The sequence below is a fragment of the Sapajus apella genome, unplaced genomic scaffold (genome assembly GCF_009761245.1).
Source record: "Sapajus apella isolate SASKATOON/1434 unplaced genomic scaffold, GSC_monkey_1.0 scaffold84, whole genome shotgun sequence".
NCBI lineage: Eukaryota > Metazoa > Chordata > Mammalia > Primates > Cebidae > Sapajus > Sapajus apella.
The window spans coordinates 3311504-3334995 of NW_022437024.1; the positions used below are offsets into that span (position 1 = coordinate 3311504).

Here is a 23492-nt window from a genome sequence, read left to right on the forward strand (position 1 = left end):
TGCCCATCAATGATAGACTGGACAAAGAAAATGTGGTACATATACACTATGGACTACTACACAGTTATAAAAAATGATGAGTTTGTGTCCTTTGTATGGACTTAGATGAATCTGGAAACCATCATTCTCAGCAAACTGACACAAGAACAGAAAGCCAAACACTGCATGTTCTCACGTATAGGTGGGTGTTGAACAATGAGAACGCATGGACTCACGGAGAGGAGCATCACACACTGGGGGCAGTTGGCGGGGGTAGGGGGGAAACAGCGGTGGGTGGGAAGGGAGAGGAGGATGGGGAGGGATAACATGGGGAGAAATGCCAGATATAGTATGCACCTAAAGTAAAATAAATAAAAAAAATAGTTGTTAGGCAGCCAACTGGCCTTAAAGAAGACCAAGTAATGAGCTTTCTCATTGGGCTGACCTTTCTTATGAGCACTCAGAAGTATCTATCTCTGTTTCCAAAGCATCAAGAAAGGTGCCAATGACCAGCTCAGATAATTCTGAATTTAGAGAGGGAATGCAGCACAGAACATTGGTAGAGCTTCTGGGAAATATTGTGGAGAGAAGCTTTTCAGATATATTTTACCAGAGAATATACCAAAAGAGTTACCCCCTTCACATGGTATTTCTGTGACTAAAATAATGGCACAGAGGTAGTAAGAGTGATATATTTCCCTACCAATTCTACCTCCTTCTCTTTCTGTCCTTGCTTATCCTTTAACTAACTCTTTTTCAGATGGCCAGGCATTTTGTCTCTTGGGAAGAATTTTCCCAGCTCCAGTCAGATTTCTTTTTCTTTTTCTGCTGTTCCATGAAATTCAGCTTTATTTACCAAATTTTGATTTTATGATTTTTTTTTAAAACTGGCAGCACCAAAGCCCTTACTCTTGCCAGTAAAGGAAAAACGCAAATGAAAAAAGAGTTAGGAAGAATCATCCCTGAAGACAAGAACAGAAATCACTTTCTAGGACATCAAAGGACAATGAAATGGAAGCCAGATGTCATGGGACCCATGATGCAGCCAATGTCATGGGACAGAGCCATGCTTTTTAAAGGGAAGCCCCTTGAGCAGAGTCTGTGTCAGATTTCTTAACTGACATAACTTCCTAGGCACAGAATCTTTCTTTCCTTTCCTTAATTTGACTTAGTTGAACTAAGTGAGAATAAATGTTTGTCAAACTCAGGCATGGGAGGAGGATCTGGGGACTCATGGGCTGAAACTTCCAGGGAAAGTTGGAGATGCCTGATTATTAAGTAAAATTAAGGTGGAGAAGTCTCAGAGGTGGAGAGCTGTTGGCTGGGAATGGCTGGAATTTTTCTTTTCCTCCTTGCTGATTATCTCCTCCACCATTTCCTTCTTATGAAAAACTTCAATTTTTAAATAAGATAGTAAATATCAAATAAAAATTATACATCTATCCAAGTACTATCATCATATATCAATGCTTGCTATGTGTTAGATGCTCTGATAATCACTTTTTATTTGTTGTGTTATTTACTTCTTATAATAATTCTATAAGTTGAGTATAATTACCCACATCACATATATAAGAAAATAGAAGCCCAAAGAGGTAAAATAGCTTATCCAAGGTCACATGCCAACTGGCAAAGACAGGATTGGAACACAGGACTGTTTGAGGTCAAATCATATGTTTTTAATATGATATGACCATGCAAGATCCCTTCAGGTTTTGACACCTGCTTAAATGTTGTGATTATGTCTACAGGGCTCCTTGAGTTTCCAGTTTCATCGCTAGAGACAAAATTACACAAAATTAAGATATACACATTTAAAATGATATTTTTTCAGTATCCTTTAAAATAGTGCAATACAAATTAAAGGTCTATGTACACTTAAGCCCAGAAAGTTAAATGACTTATAAAAACGGAGAAAGGGATAGATTTAGTAGTAGACCCTAAGTCCCCTATTTCCCTCTCCAATGCACTGCACACTAAATGTCTGCTCAAACAAGCTCCAAGTCAAATATGGTACTTCCCCAAACCTTTTGGCTTCCTTCAGGAGTCATCAAGTCTCACCCAGCCTATGAAGCCGATGTTTGCTGACTATCATCTGACACTCACGCTGGTTTGTGTATTTGACATATTAAGAATGTCGTCTCCCAGTGCCCACGAGGCCAATTTCTACAGTTACTTGGACCCCCCAGAAAAGTGGAAATCTCAGCTTAATTTATAAAATGCTCCACCAACTCAAAGCAAAATAGAGAGCAGGTTCTACGTCTTCTGTCTCGACTAAAGATGAAGATGTCTTTGGCTGCCTTTTCCAGATGAGGTATGATGAAGACAGAGTCCAAGAATTTCTCCTTCAGTACCATGGTCTCAGCTGGAAAGGAAGGCCCCTTTTTAATCTATCCTACTGTCATCCCACAGTCTGTCCTATACTCATAATCTCCTTATTCATTATTCCAAATCACCAGAATAAAAATACTCCTTTTTATATTCACGACATTTACAACCCTAAGAAATGGAGCCACGTAACTTGCAGGAATTGCAGGGGATATTGGTGACTGGCAGAAACAGGATCCTAAAGGTAGGATTGGTGGGGAGAGGGGGTATGAGAACAATCACATGATATCTCTAGAAGTGAGATGGAAGCAGCGTGGGATTATGTTTATCACTAGCGAAGACGTGCAGCAGTAGAGAGGACGACAGCTTAATCCGCCAAATCATGGTACCTGATAACTTGATAGCACTGGAATGAGTTATAAGAAGTTTTAGGGAAGATAGAAATAATGCTTTAAACAACAGAGAATAATTTTTAAAAATTAAGTAAATATAACATTCGTTACCAAATGAAGTTAAAAATAGTCGATGATAATTTTTAAAGTTGACATGAGAAATGAAAATACGCTCTTTGAAATCCTTCAGTCAGAGGTATGTATCTGAATGGACCCCATGTCTAACCTAAGGGTACTTCCTTGAAGTGGAGAATTAAATCTTTCTTAGGGTGATATTAAGTTTAGGTAATAAATTAACTAGAGGAATATCTGGTAGCTGTATGAGTCAAATCTAACACGTTTCTTCATATTCCAGCCTGTATCCATTTCATCTGTTCTGTTGTTCTCTCAAAACAATAACAAAAACAAAAAGCAGATGGCGGAGGGGAGTGAGCATTCCCCAGCTTCACTTCATCTAGGTATTCTCTCCATACTTTTGGTAGCTACTCAACAAACAATCATCACATAACCTTGACAGGACTCTGAAGACAGGCTCTGTAGAAGCTGGCCAAAGGATGTAGTTTTCAGGATAACAAAGCTGGATTTGACTTCTATCTCTGCTGCTTATTCCTTTTGTTTTTTCTTTTGAGATGGAGTCTTGCTCTATCACCCAGGCTGGAGGGCAGTGGCACATTCTTGGCTGACTGCAACCTCCACCTCCTGGGTTCAGGTTATTCCGCTTCAGCCTCCTGAGTAGCTGGGACTACAGGTACATGGCACCCTGCCTGGCTAATTTTTTGTATTTTTAGTAGAGACAGAGTTTCACCATGTTGGCCAGGCTGGTCTTGAGCTCCTGGCCTCAAATGATCTGTGTGCCTTGGCCTCCGAAAGTACTGGGATTACAGGCATGAGCCACTGTGCCTGGCCTCTGCTGCTTATTCTTTGTGTAGCATTTGACATGCTGTTTAAACTCCTGAGCCTCAGTGACACAGGTACAGCTTATAAGTGTCTGCAACATAGGAGGTGCTCACTAAATGTTAGAGGATTCTAACTCAGAGGACTGTTAGATGAATTAAATAAGGTGATACCTGCAGAACTCCTAGCTTAATGGCCTACATGGAATGCCATGAAGCGCACACACACACAATATTATTTCAAAAGATGGGTTCAACTACACTGGTCTAGTGTTACTTCCATTTTTCCCAGTAGTGAGGGAACAGATTGCTGAAAACCAAAGCAGAGGAGAGAATGCAAAACGTGGAAGGGACTGAATCAGCAAGGCCTTGCCCAGTGGGAACTGGGGAACTGGCTGAAGCTCAGTGTAGTTCTGACACTGCCACCCAATGGCTGCGTGACTGCTGAGCAATTGCCTGTTTAAACAGAAGAGTTGGAAGAGACCTGTATCATTTTGTGCTTCTAAATTATTTCATCCTTGAAATGAATAAACACGATAGAGAAATTATATAATTCAGTGTGTGAAGGAACACTTTGTTCTTAATGCAATTTTGTAAGTGTTTCTAGGGCTGATTGGTATTTGGATGTCCGCCCCCTCAGCTGACAAACCACTAGCAAGATGCCTTTTAAAAGCTTCATTCAAATAACTGGCTGCCAATAGGCCCGGTCTGCTGTTGTTTCCCAGTTGTAGTCAAATATCTTCATTCATTCGAGTTGGATGCTGATGTGCTTTGAAATCCTTAGAAGAAAGTCAATCTTTTCAGCTAGGATTTGGTCGGTACGAGAAAACCTTCCTCCTTGTGGAAGGGTTCAGCAACTCAGCAACTCCTTCTCCTTTGTCTCATTGCCTAGTCCTTGCAAACCATGGAAGTGGGATGAAATTCAGAAAAGGAAGTTTAGACAGGACACAAAAGAAAAATTTACAGGTTAACATGAGAGAGAGCACAGCACAGGAAATACCTTTGCTGATTAAGCTAAGAAGTGAACAGGCTGTGGAATAAGAGATTGTTTCCACATCTGATTTCTCCTTGATAAGATTGTGATGGGAAAAAAATGCAGCGAGATATTGGCTGCGCTGACTCTGGAAATCTATTTCAGCCCTACCTGCTGGAGTTTATTTAAGGGGTCCTGTAACCAGAACTTGTCTGAATCTCGGGGACTTTGCTCTGACTCCAATTCTTCTAATCTATCATTCTTTGTGTTTCCTGTTTTCTCATAATCCTACATTATTTTTTTCATGCCATTTATGGAATTTTGAAAGAGACTTTTATTTTGTTGAGAGGATGAAAGGAGTTTTCACTGGGGCTCTTTGTCTTTTGGTAAGCCATAAACCAGTAGGGAAAAGAGTAGAATCAAAAGGAAGAGACAATAAGTTGAAGGGAACAAGATGTAATTTTTGGTCTTACTCTGTTTTGGGATAGCAATAGGAGGGCAGATGAATGGATATGGGCTGGGGTGTGGGATTAGGAAGGATGAGAGTCCGACATGAACGCTTGTTTGTCTTGCTCCTCCACCAGATGGTGAGTTCCTTGAGCTTATCCTCTGGCTCCTACTCATCTTTCATTAAAACACACAACAGCTTCTCAGTGCTTACTGAATTAAGCTGACATCCTTCTCACAGGCATCCTAAATTCTCTGGTGTCAAAATGAGAGAATGGAAAAGAACACGTGAATCCCACTCCATTTGTCACTGAATGATCTCTGCTGTCTTTCAAATCCTCATTTTCTTCATCTAATAGAATGTGGGTGATAATTGAAAGTCGGTTATAGAATTGTAGTGAGGATTAAATGAGGTAATTCATGTGAGGACCTGGCTAGCACAGTGCTGGCATATAGTAAACATTCCATGAAAGTAGCTATTCTTCTTATGATAGTGTCTAACTAATTATGGGACCCTGAATAAGTCATGTTTTTCACCGTAACAGTGAGTGATAATTCTTTTGTAAATTGTTGTAAATATTTAATGGGAAAGTCTTTGTAAAATACCCAGCAGGTGTATGTGATGCAGTAGGTGTTCGTTCATTGTTACTGTCTAGTTGTCTTTCCCATTAATTTGTTCACTATTTCCTTTCATGTAACCAATCCTCTAGCCAAACTGAGAAACTTGTTCCTGACACATCCTTCACTGTTTGCTATCACACGTTTGCTCATTTCATGGTATCCTCTTTTTCTGCTTCCCTGTCTCTGTCCATAGGAACATTGGGTATCTTTTAAGGCTTAGCTCAAATACCACCGGCTACATGATGTCTTGCTTAAGCTTCTCAACCAAGTGTTATTTTTCCTTCCTTCAAAAACTCCCTTAGCACTTTTATCTCTTTACTAGTACATGCTTTCTTTTTTTTTTTTTTTAATTATAGGCATTTCTGTGCCCCATCTTGTGCACACACTCCTCCCAGCTATTCATGTCTCCTCTTCTTCCTCACCCCATACCCATTTACCCAAAGGATTACGACTCATTGTCTAGGAAACTGTCATCTCTAGAAAGACTTCTTGCTGAAAGAACAAGGAATTCTCTTGCTGAATTGCATTTACAGTTAGATACCCCAGTTTTCTCATACTAGTCATGATACTTTTTCATCGATCTTACTGGATTTCAATACCTAATTTTAAGCTCCACAAGGGATGTCAGAGATTGTATCTTTTTCATCTTAGTATTCTCTATTTCTTACACATCATCTGGCACACAGTAAGTGCTGATTTGTGTTTCTTGAACTGAGCTGATCCTGCCAACCCAGTGCAGTGTTTCGACACCACAAAAGCGCGATGAAGTTACCTTTAACAATCCACTATAGCTGTCTAAGAACTTTAACTGAAACATCTTTGCCTTTCGTGAAGACACGAAATTGCTGTAATTTGAAATACTAAATAACTACATTATATGTCAAATAAAAGAAAAATGCTATTTCACTATTATTTGTTACCTTTGACTTACGCAGCAATCCAACTAATAAATTAAATGATTATTCTTTTTATGAAATAGCAATATTCCTGAGAAGTTTCCAGATACTGTCATAAAATTAAATTATGACATAAATACATGTAAAACTTTACTCTTTTTAAAGAAAAATCTTAGTGAAATGACTTGAATAGCAAGAATTCCTCTGGAAGGACAAAATAAGAAAATTCCCTTACTGTGTTTGGATATAAAGGACATAAAATGTCCCCTTGCATGTTTTTCTTTGCATCTGTGTTTTCACATGTTGATTTACTGGAGTGGACTTGTGCATGCCATGTAAAATTGTGTAAAGAAGCTGACCCCAGTTATAGCACCAAACAAGCTATAAATATTAAAAGTAAATGAAAACAAGAATATTTGAAAGATTGCCAAGGGATAGAATTAAATGATTTCATAACTTTTTCATTACAGTAATAGGAATAACTAATATTTATTAAGTAGTGTTTTATTTCTTTGTTTTCTCCATTTTTTTGTGGTCCATCAAAACAAGCCTCTTATCTAGGCCAGATTGCTTAAAACTAAGCACAAATTTTAGTTTGAAAAGGAAAAATATGACTGTATTATCTATAAGTAATAAACAAAAAGTTAATTTGTGAAAAAGAGTATAGCTATTCCAAGATTTGTCTCTGAAAACTTTATATGTTTGCAGAACATTTATCAAATAGCTGAAAGGAAGAAAATTTTGTATCATTTTTCGTTTTCCGAGAAATCATGCTGTATTTGTTGGAATACATTTCAGTACTTTGTTCTCATCCTCAGATGACGATGCCATATGATCTTTCTCACAAGGTCAGCAGCAAGAGGTAGAGGATTTCTGGGGATATGTGTTTCAAAGCCAGTGATTCTTGGGAAGGACTACGAACTCTGCTACAAATACTGGCTGATCTCTATACCATGGACTCTCGAGAACAGCAGTGTTTCAACACTTAGTATTTTGTTGCCAGAAATAAATCAAATGCACAATAGTGCAAAAAAAAAAAAATGTTCCTGGAACAACCGGAGGTCAGTTTTGACCTTAGCTAATCTGGCAATTTTGCTTGGATTTCTCAGTGCCTACATTTGATCTCTAAATTGTGCTTCATAGCTGGACTCACCCCTTCTAGGGCCAGACACAGTTTATCTGGCTGGGATTTTCCTGTGTAGGTTTAAAGATAAGTAAAATATCTGACTCACTGCTCATCTTGCCAGAGTGTCTTTCTGTTGCACAAAAAGATAGCAACAGCATAGGCTGCCATGAATAGGTTTGGCAAGGCTGACTGGTAGAAATGGTTCCCATGTGGTGTAAGATTAGAATTAATTGCTCGAACACACGGTAAAGAACCCTAAGGTGTTTCAAGTGTCCTGAAAGAAAAGACCAAGAAATAAAAAGATATTAAAACACTTCAGTGATTCTCTAAATAAATTTATATAGGCCACAGCATATTATTTAAACTATCTAGGGCCTAAATGATGCCTTAAAGGAAAAAAATTTCCTAATATCATGCACCAATATTTTAAAAATAAAATACATGCATAAAAGAAGGCAATTTCTATTACTCATATAGGCATCTTTGAAGAGGACCAGGAATAAAACATTTGCAAACAACTGAGCAAATCCATAATAAAAATTCACACAAGCACATAAATATAAAATATGGTTTAAACTATTATCTTGATATAAATAATATAATTTATTTTTACAAAGTTCTTATGGGGAAATGGAGGCTCAGAGGTGTCAACTGATTTTGTCCAAAGGGACACTAGGGGCTTTCATGCCTTGGACTTTACCTGACTTAGAATAGTTCTCTGTGTGCATATCTATATGTTTGTGTATATGTCAGTTATATTAGATTATAGATATCTAATTAGTGAAGATTATGTTCAACTCATAATTGTATTCCAATATAACACATGCTACATTGCCTGGCAAATAGTAAGCACTTAATAGTTATTTGCTAAACTGAATTTATAAAAACGAGTTAACGTATCAGTGATGGGAATTTCTGAGTATAAGCGTAATATTTTATTCATTTGCTCATTTATTCTACAAACATAGACTGTCTATTGTATGCCATACTGTTAGAGCTGATATCTTTCCTTAAGAAAATTTTACTTTAGAGACGGATAGAAAGTCTTGTAAACAAATAATTATAAGCACATGAGAAAACTTTAATCATTTATGTAAAAAGTAGAAAGTAGTTCTAATATAGTGGCAATTCTAATTAATGTAAATGGCTCAAACTCACCATTTAGGTGGGGCGGTCTCCAAGAGAAACATTTAAGATAAAAGATACGGCAAGTTTTAAAATAAATTTCTTTTATTATACTATTCTTGGCCTATTTTGATAGAAAAATTATGCTAGTCTTATGAGTTGCAAAGGATTTCTTCTTTTTTCTATTATCTAGTACAGTTTATATAAAATAGAAATCTTTAAATTTTGAAAATATATCAAAAATTGTTTCATATTAAATATTATGATCATAGCTCACTGCAGCTTTGCAATCCTGGCCTCAAGGGATCCTCCCACCTTAGCCTCCTGAGTACTGGGATAACAGGTGAATACCACCACACCAAGCTTAGAATTATTAACATCTATATTTTCTTAACACAATAAAAAATTAATCAATACTTCTACATATCTCTTGAGCAAAAGAAGAAAGTTTAAATGTTTTAATGACAATTAAAGCACTCCCATAATTACTCACTGTTATCCTTCATACTTTATACAGTCATTGTGTGGTTTGATTTACATGAATGCTTACAATCTCTTTGCATTCCATTTTTTTCTATTGTTGTACAATTTTCTGAAGTAAAGCTTCTATCAACAGGGGTTTGTGAGTGGTAAGCAATCACGAGTTGTCTAAAAATAGACTGACTTTGTCCTTCCTCTGAAATGACAGTTTACTTAGAAATACAATTTTAGTTCGAAACTTGATTTTCTTCATACTTTGAAGATTCTTTTTCATGATTTTCTCATTTCTTCAAATGCTGTTTCAAAAATCTGAGATCAGCTTGATAGAGGAGACAAACACTAAACTAGTAAAATAAGTAAATAATTCCATATGAGGTAGTGGCAGATGCTAAGAGGAAGCAGAAACATTAGAGGAATTACTTTGAGGGTCTGCACTGATTCCACATAATCTTCAGTTCACTTGTTATTATTATTAAGATGTTTGTCTGGATCAGCTCACCCTGCCCACCCCTAATAGATATTCATTTGTGTGCTGTGCTGTGCTAATGAACAAGAGGGTAGATCTCTACCCTGCTGGGACACACAGTTTTGTGGAATGAGATAATCATAAAAATGTGTGATTATGAACTTTGTTAAAGTTAACGAAGGAAAAGAACAGAGAATTAGGAAAGTTCATGGTGGAGGATCCAGACTTAGTTTAGGGGGTTAGAAAAAAATTTTCTTAAAAAGGATGTTTGATCTGCAATTTGAAGTATAAATGAGAGTTAACTGGATAAAAGGAGAAGACCAGAAAGAAAAAACGTCTTCCAGCCTGAAGGAACGGTTATTATATAAGTTGTAAGGTGGAATAAGGCTTGAAGTATTGAAAGACACAAGATGAGGCAGGGGATTCAGGCAGGTCCATGTAAAAATGCAAAATAAATGATTTTTTAAAAAGATCTTAAAGTGACTGGAAATGATTAAGAACTTTCAGAAGGAGAGGAGCGGCATAATCAGATTGTGTTTTTTCATAAATGAATCTGGCAGCACTGTGGAGAAGAGATTAGAGGGTGGTAAGAGTTAATGCAGGGAGATCAGCTAGGATTTGGGCATTGTAGCAGCTCAGGTGAGAGGTGATAATGGCTTAAACCAAAACGAAGTGGGAGAGGAAGAAAGAGGAAGAGGGATATGGAAATTCTTTAGAAGGTAGTGGTGAACCAACAAATGCAGAGGTAAAGGTCTGGTGTCAAGCATGAGTCCTTTGTTCCAGATTGCACAGCTGATGCTAATCTAGAGCAGTTCACAGTTTGTAGGGAGAAATATAAGCTGGTATAATGAGTTGAGATGTTTTTGTGATATCTAGATAGAAAGACAGAGTAAGCAGGAGGAGTTCTGTGTTTAATCTTAATTGGAAATATAAATTTGAGAGTCATCAGCCCATGCAAATAAAACACTTAGATTTATTTTTTCAAAATAATGGCAGGACCGTTTTCCCTAGATGGGTCCCACCTACTTCCACCATAGAACCAACTGTTTTGTACTTAGGGATAGATGAAAGAAATGAGTCTTTAGGAGCAAATGAACATTATTTCTCTTTGCTTATTCTCTTTTGACTCTTTCATTAGTAACAGTAGTAAGACCAAACAATATATTGCACAATATCAACAAAATTGAGTTATATAGAGAGAGTTTAAACCACATAAGTCCATTGGGTTGATTTGCACAGAGTAGGCGATCAATACATATTTGCTGTTTGACCAAGTCACACAAAAAGCATTACTAAATCATTTCCTTAATGTTTGCTTATAATTGGGTTTGTTGTCAGAAACATGACTGTAGTCATAAATACTTTTGTACTCCTATTTAAGCAGACAACAGAAAGCCCTTTTCACCCTGGAGGCTGACTTTGGCTACATAGGCAGTTCAGTCACCTGGCATAACCTCAGATCCACAGCTTCAGGCTGTCACTTAGCCTTTGGTGGGCCATGGGCCTTCTCAGCTAATATAATTTGGCAAACACGAAGTATTTCATGAGAGCAGCAATGTGGAAAGAACTCTGTAATTTCGCAAAAAATCTTGCCAATGTTTTTAACCACTCAACTTCCCAAATACTCTGCTTTGGGCAAATTAATTTACAAATATGTTGTATTTTCTGTGTCTTTTTCCATTCTCTCTTTAGGGACCATGGATTCAACATGAACCCTAGTACCAATAGTCTCATGGGATCAGGCTTAGTTCTCTGGAGGGACCAGAAACAGATACAATGTAAGAGGCAACTTAAAATTGTTATCAAGAAAGGGAACCAAGGGACTGAACCATGAAAACAACATTATATGTTGGATCTCAGAGTGTGAGACTGTAGATGGGAAATGTGGCAGGAAGATGAGAGCTGAGATCAGTAATAGGCCTCTAGACCTAGTGCAAGGTTATAGGAAAATGGAAAAATGTCCAAAACATAGCTCTGAATAAACAAGGGTGTCAGGAGTTTCTTCCAGCGGGGCTGGGCAGCTGTGGGGAATGTGATTAAAAGCTCAGGATCATTTCAGACACCTGGGTCCCTTTGTGTTACACCACTCCATTCTTTTGGAATGCCTTTTCCCACCTTTCCTGCCAGTATCAATTCTGTTTTCTGTGGACACGTGACCACTGATATAATGTTTAGTTAGCCTGAGAAATATCTGGGTAAAAATCTATTTTCTAATAAAATGCCAAGTCATTATAGCGTGTTTGTTTTAGGAGGCAAATTTTGTAACCTTTTATATGTTTTAAGCATTTTGCCCCCTTCCCCCAGAAAGTTTAAAGAATTTTTCTCTTCTTTTGCTTTTGAAAAATTTCGGATGCATTTTCAGGAAACAGTTACCTAAGGTGTTTTAGTCATATTTTTAAATTTAATGCATCACATGTTTATTGCTATGCACTTGCTCAAAGTTAGGAACCATGTTTTATTTGCATTGCTTTATATACTTGGTCAGGCCAATAACAATGAGAATATCTATTATTTATTAAATGCATAATCACTTTACCTATATACTATTTCTAATATTCACAGAAACCTTTCCAGATATGGATGTTATTTCCGTTTTAGGCTTAGAAAGGCTAATCTGCCCAGAGACAGAACCAATAAATGCTGGGGTTGCAATCAGATCTCAGATCTGAGCTCTCTCCATGACTCCACACTGCCTTAAATATGTGTTGATTTGATTAATCTAAATTGTTGGTCACACAGTTTATGTTCTTTACGTCCTAGGGCTTCTGTGATCATCCCCAGAGCCAGACTAGCTAGGAGCCAGTAAAAGGAGGGGAAAGAGATAGAGAGAGAGGGAGTTATTGAAACCATTATTTTGTGCCCTGTCATTTCACAAGGGAAAAAAGCTTTAGCTTCTCTCTTTGTTTTTGCTATCTGTCTTCTCTTTTGCCTTTTTAATTCCTGGTCCTGTTCGTTATTCATTTCTTATCCATTATTATATTCTTATTATGAAAGCATTCATTTATTAAAAAAATTTATATTCTTATATTATTTACTTATATACGTAAATGCCTTGGTCTAACCTAAGCTTACAATTTCCCAAAGGTTCTTTAGTTAACTAGCTAAATTCCAAAAAGTTAATTTGCCCAGAGGGTGCCTATTTGTATATACTTGGTTAGGCTAATAACAATGAGAATATCTACTATTTATTAAATGCCTAATTACCTATACTATTTCTGATATTCACAGAAACCTTTCCAGGTAGGGTTGTTTCCTAGGGAAACACACACACACACACACACACACACACACACTTTGTCAGGGGAGAAAACCAATAGGTTATGACAAATTCATTCTTGAAGGTAAGTAAACTAAGTTTTGAAACTGAAAAGATAAACTCTGTGGAGTCTCCTGAATTGCTCAGTTCTGTTCCTGAGGCTCAAATCCCCACTTGCCGTCCCCCAGCTCTGTGCTCAAAGGCCTTCCTCATGCCCCAGATAGCTCTGTGCTTTCTGGCTGGGTACTGTCATGTGTTCACACATTTTCAGATCAGCATGAGCAGAGTGGTGGAAAGAAACGATTGGGAGCTAGCATTTGGATGCAACTTACAGATATTTAAACTATATATTGAATTCCCAATATGTGTTACATGTTTTTTTTTTAAAAAGTAGACAAATATAGAAATTAATGGTAGTAATAAGATGTGATTAATTATGTATTAGTCAGGTGTATTACCATGTGTTAGGGGAGCTCAGGAGCATAAGGAAGGTTCCAGAGAGACCCATTTGATGACTGATGACAGGCTGTCAGTGAGGGAAGGTGGGAAGTATATTCTAGGTAGAATGAATAACTAGTGCCTTAGCACAGACCAGAAACAAAGAAAAAACATAGCTTGAGAAGTCTGACCTCTGAGCACTTTGGGATGTTCCTCGAGTGTAATAACTGGCGCTTACTCCGTACCAAGTCACTTTCCTAGTGCTTAACTTGAGCTGTTTACTTAAATCTTCACAATAAGGCTATAAGGTTAGTTCTGCTACTGTTTGCGCTCTACATTGCAGAAACTGAAGCACAGAGAAATGAGGAGGCTTGTGAAGGTTCACACGGTTACTAAATCAGAGCCTTTGCACTTAACTAACACACTATGTCCTTCCAAGTGTTTGCAGAAGAACAATAAATATTCATTAATGTATTTCTTCTTGCAGGCCACTTGTGTCCTTCACTAATCAGAAACTTTTATGTTTTAATGGCACTTCACAACCTCCCCTGAGAAGAAAAGAAAGAGGCAGACCCACCAGAAAAATGAAAATGCCAAAGGCGAAAAGACAAGGGGTAAAAACAAACTCCACTCTGGATTGAGTTACAGCATCAAATACCTTATTGGTAATACGGAAGTGCTGGGTAGAGGAGGGCGTGGTCCCTGGCCAGGGCTCCACCCCCATGGACCTAGGTGGGGACAGGCATTTCCTGTCCAACAGCTGCTGCATTTCCCAAGACCACTCTGGCCTGCCACGCCCCCATCCTGTGCCTATAAAAATCCCCAAGACCCTCGCAGGCAGACCCAAAGACAGCTGGACGTGGAGAAGAACACACTGACAGGCACTGGCCCATCTGCAGGCCACAACGGCAGAAGCAGAACTATGCAGAATTTGGCTGGGACAGTTGGAGCAGAGCCCAGGCCGCTGATCCCCTGAATCCAGGGGAAAACCATCTCCCTTCTGGCTCTCCCATCTGCTGAAACCTACTTCCACTCAATAAAACCTTGGACTCATTCTCCGAGCCTAGGTTTGATCTGATTCCTTTCATACACCAAGGCAAGAACCTGGGATACAGAAAGCGCTCTGTCCTTGTGAGAAGGTAGAGGGTCTAATTGAGCTGACTAATGGAAGCCGACTACGGATGGTTATACTAAAAGAGCACTCGAACACACGCCCACTGGGGCTTCAAGAGCTGTAAACTTTCACCCCTAGACACTGCCATGGGGTTGGAGCCCCGCAACCTGCCCGTCTGATGCTTCCCTAGAGGTTTGAGCAGCGGGACACTGAAGAAGCGAGCCACACCCCCATCGCATGTCCTGCGAGGGGAATAACGAAACTTTCCTGTTTCTATGGGATGGGAAGGGTTAATTAAAGAAGGCCGCCGTCTTTAATTAAAATTAGAAAGGTAGTGATGCCAAAAAATCAAGGAATGCAAGATTCAGTAGAAAAGTGTGTCTCATTCGTTGGCATAATTGTGCCAACTTTTATTATAGGAAACCAAAAGATCCTATCAGGGTAATTATCAGGTCATCAGTTTTTTGTCACATACAGCTTGTGTTGTGCCTTTAAGAACTTCCTGTATTCTCAGCTTTATTATTCAGGACGGGGTCAGGTGTAGTACAGATATCTGGGGCAATTATTACATGTTGTAATCCTGGATTCCAAGGGCTTTTCGGAACAGATTTGTGAGAAAAGAGTGAAAAGGAAGCAAGCAGGAGCATGTTTGTTTTTAATAAAGAGACCCTGCCCTAACTTCCTGAACTAAAACCAGTCTAGACTTGTTTTTTCCATTTTACACAATGTCCGTAACAACAGAATAAATTTATTAAAACCAAACAAACTGGGGGCTGAGTTTTGGCAAAGAAAATCAGACAGAAATAGAATCAGCTGCTCTTGAGTTGGGGCGAGAGACTGATTTACAAACCAGCAGTGCATTAAGGCTGCATTGGCCTTAACTGAACTGAAGTTATTTTCATTATGAGGAGACAATGGAGAGGCAACATGTCTGGCCTGGTGCCTGGGACATGAACTAGTTAGTCCATCAATTCTGACCTCTTTTTCCATCAGTTTTCAAAACTCAAGATGTTAGAGTTAGGAAGGAACCTTAAGGCATTTTCTCCATAACTTTGTGTGGAGAAAACTGAGTCTCAGAGAAGTTAGATGTTTTCGCCTCCCCATTCACAGCCATAGATTAAAGTAATGTATCACTAAATTACCAGGCAGTACCTACAAATGGGGAGATTTACTTTTGGCTCCTGTGGGTTGGGAACATAAATGTGGCAATAATTCCATTTGTGCACAGTTGAGCATAGATTCACAGTCAGCACTTTATTAATTGGTAGACTCTGTTTTGAGGTGATCCAGCTTCCCCCGCTCCTTCTTAGCCATTTTAGGCTGCCTTCAGTAGTGATTCGGCATTTAGGTGCAGGTAGGTGTGTATGTAAGCAGCGTTTAAGGAGTGTCTGAGTCCAGGCCAAAGTCAATGTGTATTTTTACATTTCAGAATGCTTTCCATTCCTCATCTCGCTTAACCCTTACAATATACTTTTAAGGAGACGGAAAGTTAATTTGAGCTGAATGTGATGGCAAGTGCCTGTAATCCCAGCTACTCAGAAGGCTGAGGCAGGAGGATTGCTTGAGCCCAGGAGTTCTAGGTTACAGCTATGATTAGATAAATTGTAACAGTACATGAATCCTGAAATGTACAATGGAAAGTTGTACAGTAAATGAATACTGAAATGTAGTGAAGTTGTACAGTAAATGAATACTAAATGCTATGTTCATTTTCACAAAAGGTGCTCCTGGTAAATTTGCTTCAACATGTTGGGTTAATTCTGGAGATGTACAACATTTGGCACCAGAACAGTCACTTCATTTCTAAGACTCATCGTTATTTAACTCTTCATGCCTAAAGAGACAGATTCTTTCACAGGCCCCTTCATGATGAATCATACTCCTTCCTTGACTCTTCCAGTGCACAATCATTTTCTAATGGCAGATTGCAAAAGACTAGATGTTTCCACTAAACCAAATAGTCCTTTGAATGCCAAGCACCACAACTGGTGAAGACAATGGCTGCTTGGAGAAGTGACTTTATCCTTAGGAAATTTCTCCATTACTTTGAAATTTCTTCCCGTTCATACAACTGTGACCACTTTATTCAGATCTTAGAGGCTCAATCTCTATAGTAATAAAATAAAATAAAACATCTCAAAAGATGTTTTAGTATCTTAATTTAAGGGGTGTGTCTTTTAGAGAAAGGTAGGAATTTGTAGAGGTGGGTGAGAAATTAATATTAGCTCTATGAACAAAATAGCCTTTGCTGTGGTTTGGGTTCTATTCTGTTTTTGGCGACTAAGAATCATAACTAATAATGGCCTTTTCAAAATACATTTCTTTTAAGAGCCTGCTTGATGTTTATCATAGCTTTCCTCATTTATTCATTAGTTTTCAAGTGACAAAGTCCTTTTAAGTTCATGCCTAAAATTTCCATCTCTGTGTAGAATTTGATAATATTGAACTTACAATTAGACATTTTGAGAGCCATGTAAAAATTGTGTTATGTGACATGAGCTTTCCAGAAATGGCTATATTAAGATACAAAGTTGTAATTAGAATCACACAGACAGAAATGGTGAATCTTCCTGAGGAAACTTTGAGGAACTTGAATATTTTGCAACTTAGAAAACTGGAAAATGAGAAAGTGGAGGAACTAGAGGGTCATAAGTTGACGACAGTTCTCAAACTATAGATAGCCTTTAGTAAATTGCCATTTTAACACTTTGTCTGGCTTGCATATGTATCTCCTGCCTTACCATATGACTACCATTCTTTCCTAAACATCAGCTGGCTTCAACAGGACAGTGATTCTCTGACCCATTAGCTCCCACCTTACAAAGCAACATCTTATTACCATCCACCACCATTCTTGTATTTCACAATTATGTAAATATCCTACCACAAACCACCCTGCCCTCCTGTGAACACCTACCATTACCACTTGTGGCTAACTTAGCCTCTTCCCTTCTTCAGGCTTGGTATATTATTAGTGGTGTTATGGGAAAAAAAAGAGTGTGGAGTGATGAGAATGAGTCAATCCAAGACAGGCTGCAGGTCTGAGGAGTTAGATCACAAGTAGTCATTCTTTTCCATTTTCATTCTGTGACATGTTTGCCAAAATGTGGCGGAGTAAAGGGTACGTAGTTCTCCAAGAAGTGCCCTTTGGGACTAATGGGTCCTGATGGTCAAGGTGTACTTGGTAGAGATTTCAGGACAGAGCCTGAACTTTCAACATACTGTGCAGTGTGTATCTGCCTCCTTCCAGATACTTCCTTTCCTTTGTTCTCAGCCCTGTTATTATCACCCTGCCTGAACTTTTGCCCCATGTAGTGACCTAGAGCAACATTCTTGGAAGAGATGTCGATGGAGGGAGAAGTGGAGATAGAGGCCATGAACTGGTAAGAAAGTAGTAAAGAATGGGCCTGGTAAAATAGTAAAGGATGGATGTGCAGCTATTAGCAAAAAGGAGGGCGTGACAGAAGGAGTGAGGAGCAGGAAATGAAGACAGGAAAGTAAGGCACTATCAACCCTGGGCATAAAGGCAAGAGCTATTTAACAACAAATAAGATCAGCCCCATGAAATTCAGCTGGCATAAATAAGAATTAAGGTCAGAATTTGGAGTTAAATCTAACATTTTTTGCTCACTCCCAAGTTACATCATCATCATCATCATCATCATTACATCATTAACATTATCATTTAAATATGTGGCTATCTACTAGTACATTAGAAATTCCCATTCCTCAAGTTCCCAGTGAACTTCATGTTTATCTTACACTAGGGAACCAGATGGCTGGAGAGAAGATGTGAAGTCAACATTATGCTTTGTGAGTCTGATCTATTTCCTTGACCTCCTGGGCTCAAGGAACCCTCTCACCTTAGCCTCCTGAGTAGCCAGGACTGCAGGTACATGCCACCACACCATATCCTGGCGTGTGTGTGTGTGTATATATATATATATATATATTTTTTTTTTTTTTTCCAGAGATTAAGGTCTCATTATGTTGCTCTGGGTAGCCTTGAACTCTTGGCCTCAAGGGTTCCTTCCACTTAAGCCTCCCAAAATGTTAGGATTACTGGTGTGAACCACCGAACCTGGCCAGATCTATTTCCTGATACATCTTTATCTCTTAGCAGGCACTCAATAAGTGCTTGGTGAAGGAATGAATGAATGAATGATTGTAAAATGAATACATTTTACTGCCCCTGGCAGGATTAGTGAAGCCTGCCCCTTTTAGTGAAGACAACATAGACGTGTTCTTCCCCAGCACAAACTTAATGAGGGTGCTACACAATTTTTATTTGATAAAATGAATGCATCCTTTCCTTATTCTTTTGCATAGCATTGGTGCAACAAGTGTGGTGGTAGAAGATACCGTTCTAGGCATGTGTAGTGGATGCTGTGGTGAGCCACGCAGATCACCCCAAAGTCATTAGCTTCTCCCAGCTCTGAGTATGTTGACAACTAAGAGCTCTTAGCTGAATCCTACCCACCAACCAGCCCAGGAATCTCCCTGTGCTCAAATGAACCACATTGCTCACGGGCATGCACCTTTCCTACGTGCAGATTGCATCATCAAGTGTTCGATGTTGGGGTATAAAGGCCTGGCTCTCATTCTCCAATTTGGGGCACTCTACAAGGAAACCTCAGCTCCAAATATCCACATGGGACAATCTAAGCCTTTCTTATGACTTCATCACAGCCTAACTTATATTTCTGTGAATGCTACTTTTTTTTTATTTCTGCACAGATCCTAACACACTCCCCAATAAACTTCTTGTAATGGAATTTAGATGCAGAGGCTTCTTGGAAAACATGACTTGTAATACAATGTAAATTTTAAAATTTTTATTTCACCACAGATTGAATTATGTCAAACATGCTCTATTTTTATATCCTTAATTGTAGGCTAACACCATATTACCATTTTAAGACCAGTGGGCTAATGTAGAAATTAAATTCTGCCATTAAGATTTGGTACAATTGTTTGGATAATTAAACATTAAAGCCTGGATTCCACAAAACTTTTCATAACCTGCAGAAGTGGCTTAATGCCCTCGTCCTTTACTCACCCATATCCTCCCATCCCTAGGATGACTCAGATATTTCACTGTCAAGACCACGAAAACAATGACTTCTTGTTCCAGAACAGAAAGAAAAGAGAGACTTATCTTAGAAGTGAATTGAATGAGGGTGAATCACCTTCAAATTTAGAGGTCTGATTTTAAAATTCACTTGCTTCTTTGATTTCCAGAGTACCTTTTCTCCAAAGGTTCAACCCTCAGAAGGTGTTGGTGTTTAACGTTCTCCTTTTCCTGTTCTCTAGGTCTCTTCATGAAAGATTTCTGCAATTAGGGGCCATGGGTCAGATCCATCCCACTTCCTGTCTTACTTTTCTCTGTTTAGAAAACAAGATATTTTCAGAAAGGTGAAATATTGGTTCCAAATTCAATTGTGAAATCAAGTTTGCTCATGATGGTTGTGGACTGTTTCCTTTGTGGCTCTCCTGCCCCAGCTGTGGCCCCCTCAGCCCGTGGCCAGCCTCCTGCCTAGACCCCTCCACAACACACCTCTTCCCTCTGTATTGCTTTCCCTATTTGGCTGCATTCTGTCCATGGCCCAGAACCATTCTGGTGGCTTACATGTTGCCCATTGTCACTACAACTGAAATGTCTCTGTTCTACAGCTCATGATCCAATCATCACCAATTGCTCTCTCTCAGGGTGCAGTTTTCCCTGGCACACTTCTACTTGTTTAATAAATATTTAAATGAATGAATGAGTATATAAATAAACTGCTCTCTCTCTCAATATGCTATACAGCCCTCATCCTACCCCTGGATGCTCAAGGTATATGTATATTAAGATGGGCCTGATGAAGGCAGCCTTTCCTTCTGGCATGATTCAATAGGTGAGGTGGGAGAAGAACTTCATGACAATGGATGTCAGAGCTATTTTACTATCTATGTATTTCTAATGCTTTGACGTTTGGGGCTTTGCTTACCCTGGAGAGATTGCCCCTCCCTCCTAGAGATAGCCAATTCCTAGAGATAGTAATGAACTCGCCTGCTAGTATAGCTTTTATATGCAAGCCAGCTGATTCAGAGTCCATACCCCAACTATCTCCTTACTGGACTATCACATGCTGGGCTACCACCCAGCTCTACTCAACCCAGAGCCAGGTTCCAGGCCACAAGGGACAGCTCCTATGCCCCAGAGCCTACTGAAATGATCAAAACCAGCCAATCCTAAGCCTCCTTACCCTCCTAGCTATCTCCCATATCTCCCCATGAAAACGATCATAAAGGCCCTTGTCATTTTCCCCTTGCTGCTTCTACCTTCTGATTAACCCAGATGCTTCCCCATGTGGCTCTGCATAGCATGGTGTCATGCTTCCTTCTCTTGGGAACTGTGAGCAATAAACTATTTTTCAAATGGCAATCTTTTTTGATCTGTTGGCCTCCCCATATCTAGAATATAATAAAACCTACATTTAAAAACTGTTACCACAAATACTTTTTCAGCCTCAAAGAAATAGCCTGAAAGAAGTCTCTGCCTTCCCGTTAAGTTCTGACAATTAGAGAAATGACTATTTAGATGCAATATAGTATTAAATTAAAGGAAAATTAATAGACAAACTTTACTTAATATGGATTATCACCCTGGGATCTCAAGCAATCCTAAGAATTATTACATTACCCTAAGTAAACTAAAGTTCAAAGATAAAAGTAGTTTTTCCAGTGTCACAGAGGCACACACATAGAAGAGGTGAGACTCAAACCCAAACTTTCCAATCATTCCTTTGAGTCCTGCTTCAGTCCCTCTCCTTCCAGCATAGTCTTCGAAATATGTTAACATCTTTTTCTTTTTTTTTTTTTGAGACAGAGTTTCGCTCCGTCACCAGGAGCCAGGCTGGAGTGCAGTGGCGCTATCTCAGCTCACTGCAACCTCCGCCTCCTGGGTTCAAGATATGCTCCTGCCTCAGCCTCCCAAGTAGCTGGGACTACAGGGGCACGCCACCACACCCAGCTAATTTTTGTATTTTTAATAGAGACGGGATTTCACCATGTTGGCCAGGATGGTCTCAATCTCTTTATCTTGTGATCTGCCCACCTTGGCTTCCCAAAGTGCTGGGATTACTGGTGTGAGCCACTGTGCCCAACCAATAATGTATAACATTATCACTTCCTTCATACTCTAAAGAAAAATACGGTAGTCATGTCAGTAAGGGCCAATGAGTGATTCTACAATGAAAATTAGCTAAGATGTATCCGGATATCTCAAAAATAACATAGCCCTGGGGAAATGGATGTAGACCTGGGAAGAGATTATTCAAAGAGAAAAAAATGCAGATGCTTATGAGATCTGATTTTTAACAAATGAATGAAAACCTTTAGAAATTTCTTCTCTCTGAAGCCCCATTCTTTGGTCATGAGTCCCCAGAGCTACAAAGAACACGAATGTTTATGAAGAAGACCAGCCAAAATAACTGGCAGTTACGAAGAACCACAAGATGAGAAGGAATAATTCAATTCAATGCTATACAGCTAGTGCTCAACTTATGACCACGATTGGGACTGGCAGACCGGTTGTAACACGATTTGGTCGTAAGTTGAGTAGGCTATATGTACAGATGAAATGGTGCACGCGGAGGTGGTAGTGCTGCCGGAAGCTGGTCCGTGCTGTTGTATGCCCAGCTGGGCAACGTTTGCGTTGCCAGACGCGGAGCAGTCGTGGCTAGCAATTGTGGTCGTAAGGTTGAATGGTCGTAAGTTGCATAGGTCGTAAGTCGATCAATACCTGTACACACACAACTAAGCATATAAAATAACATATGGTAAAATTGCTACTGAATGCCCCCAAATAGAGAAATGCATTGTAAAGATGTTAAGACCCATGTGATCAGTACTGATTATCATTTTTTTAAAGACTTGTTTATTTCATCTATTTTAAGAAACAATCTTCCTTATTTTAAAACAGTACTGTAACATCAACACTAAATGCAATTTCGATATAAAAAGGAAAATGTTACTTATCTGTCCCCTTTCACAGATTGATTTTCGCTTTGTGCGCTGTCTTTCAATTGATATATGCAAACTGTTTTTATAGTTGTTTCAATCAGAGTACGGATATGGCTTTTTTATGCTGCTATGTTCATTCCATATAATGACATGCATACATTCTCTTGTTCCTATAGTGTTCTTACACGCATTTAAAAAATTATTATTATGCTTTAAGTTCTAAGGTACATGTGCAGAACATGCAGGTTTGTTACGTAGGTATACACGTGCCATGGTGGTTTGCTGCATCCATCACCCCATCATCTACATTAAGTATTTCTCCTAATGCTCTCCCTCCCTTATCCCCCCACCTCTGCTATTCCTCCCCTAGCCCCCCATCCCCTGATAGGCCCCAGTGTGTGAAGTTCCCCTTCCTGTGTCCGTGTGTTCTCATTGTTCAACACCCACTTATGAGTGAGAACATGTTCTTGTATCAGTTTGCTGAAAATGATGGTTTTCAGCTTTATCCACGTCCCTGCAGAGGACATGGACTCATCCTTTTTTATGGTTGCATAGTATTCCATGTTGTATATGTGCGACATTTTCTTTATCCAGTCTATCATCGATGGGTATTTAAGTTGGTTTCAAGTCTTTGCTATTGTGAATAGTGCCACAATAAACATATGTGTTCCATGTGTCTTTATAATAGAATAATCTATAATTTTTGGGCATATACTCAGTAATGGGATTGCTGGGTCAAATAGTATTTCTGTTTCTAGATCCTTGAGGAATCACCACATTGTCTTCCACAATGATTGAACTAATTTATGCTCCCACCAATAGTGTAAAATCATTCCTATTTCTCCACATCCTCTCCAGCATCTGTTGTCTCCAGATTTTTAAATGATCATCATTGTAACTCGTGTGAGATGGTATCTCAATGTGGTTTTTGAGGGGAACACTTCAAGAAAA

At 39.0% G+C, this 23492-nt stretch overlaps 1 long non-coding RNA gene across 1 annotated transcript; it reads left to right on the plus strand.

Annotated features, from left to right (window-relative positions):
• Positions 1-3559: 3559 nt before the first annotated feature.
• On the plus strand, positions 3560-16675 carry LOC116533839. The gene is made up of 2 exons (XR_004261467.1): positions 3560-5152; positions 13908-16675. It is a non-coding gene; the product is annotated as an uncharacterized LOC116533839 (long non-coding RNA).
• The last annotated feature ends 6817 nt before the right edge of the window (positions 16676-23492 follow it).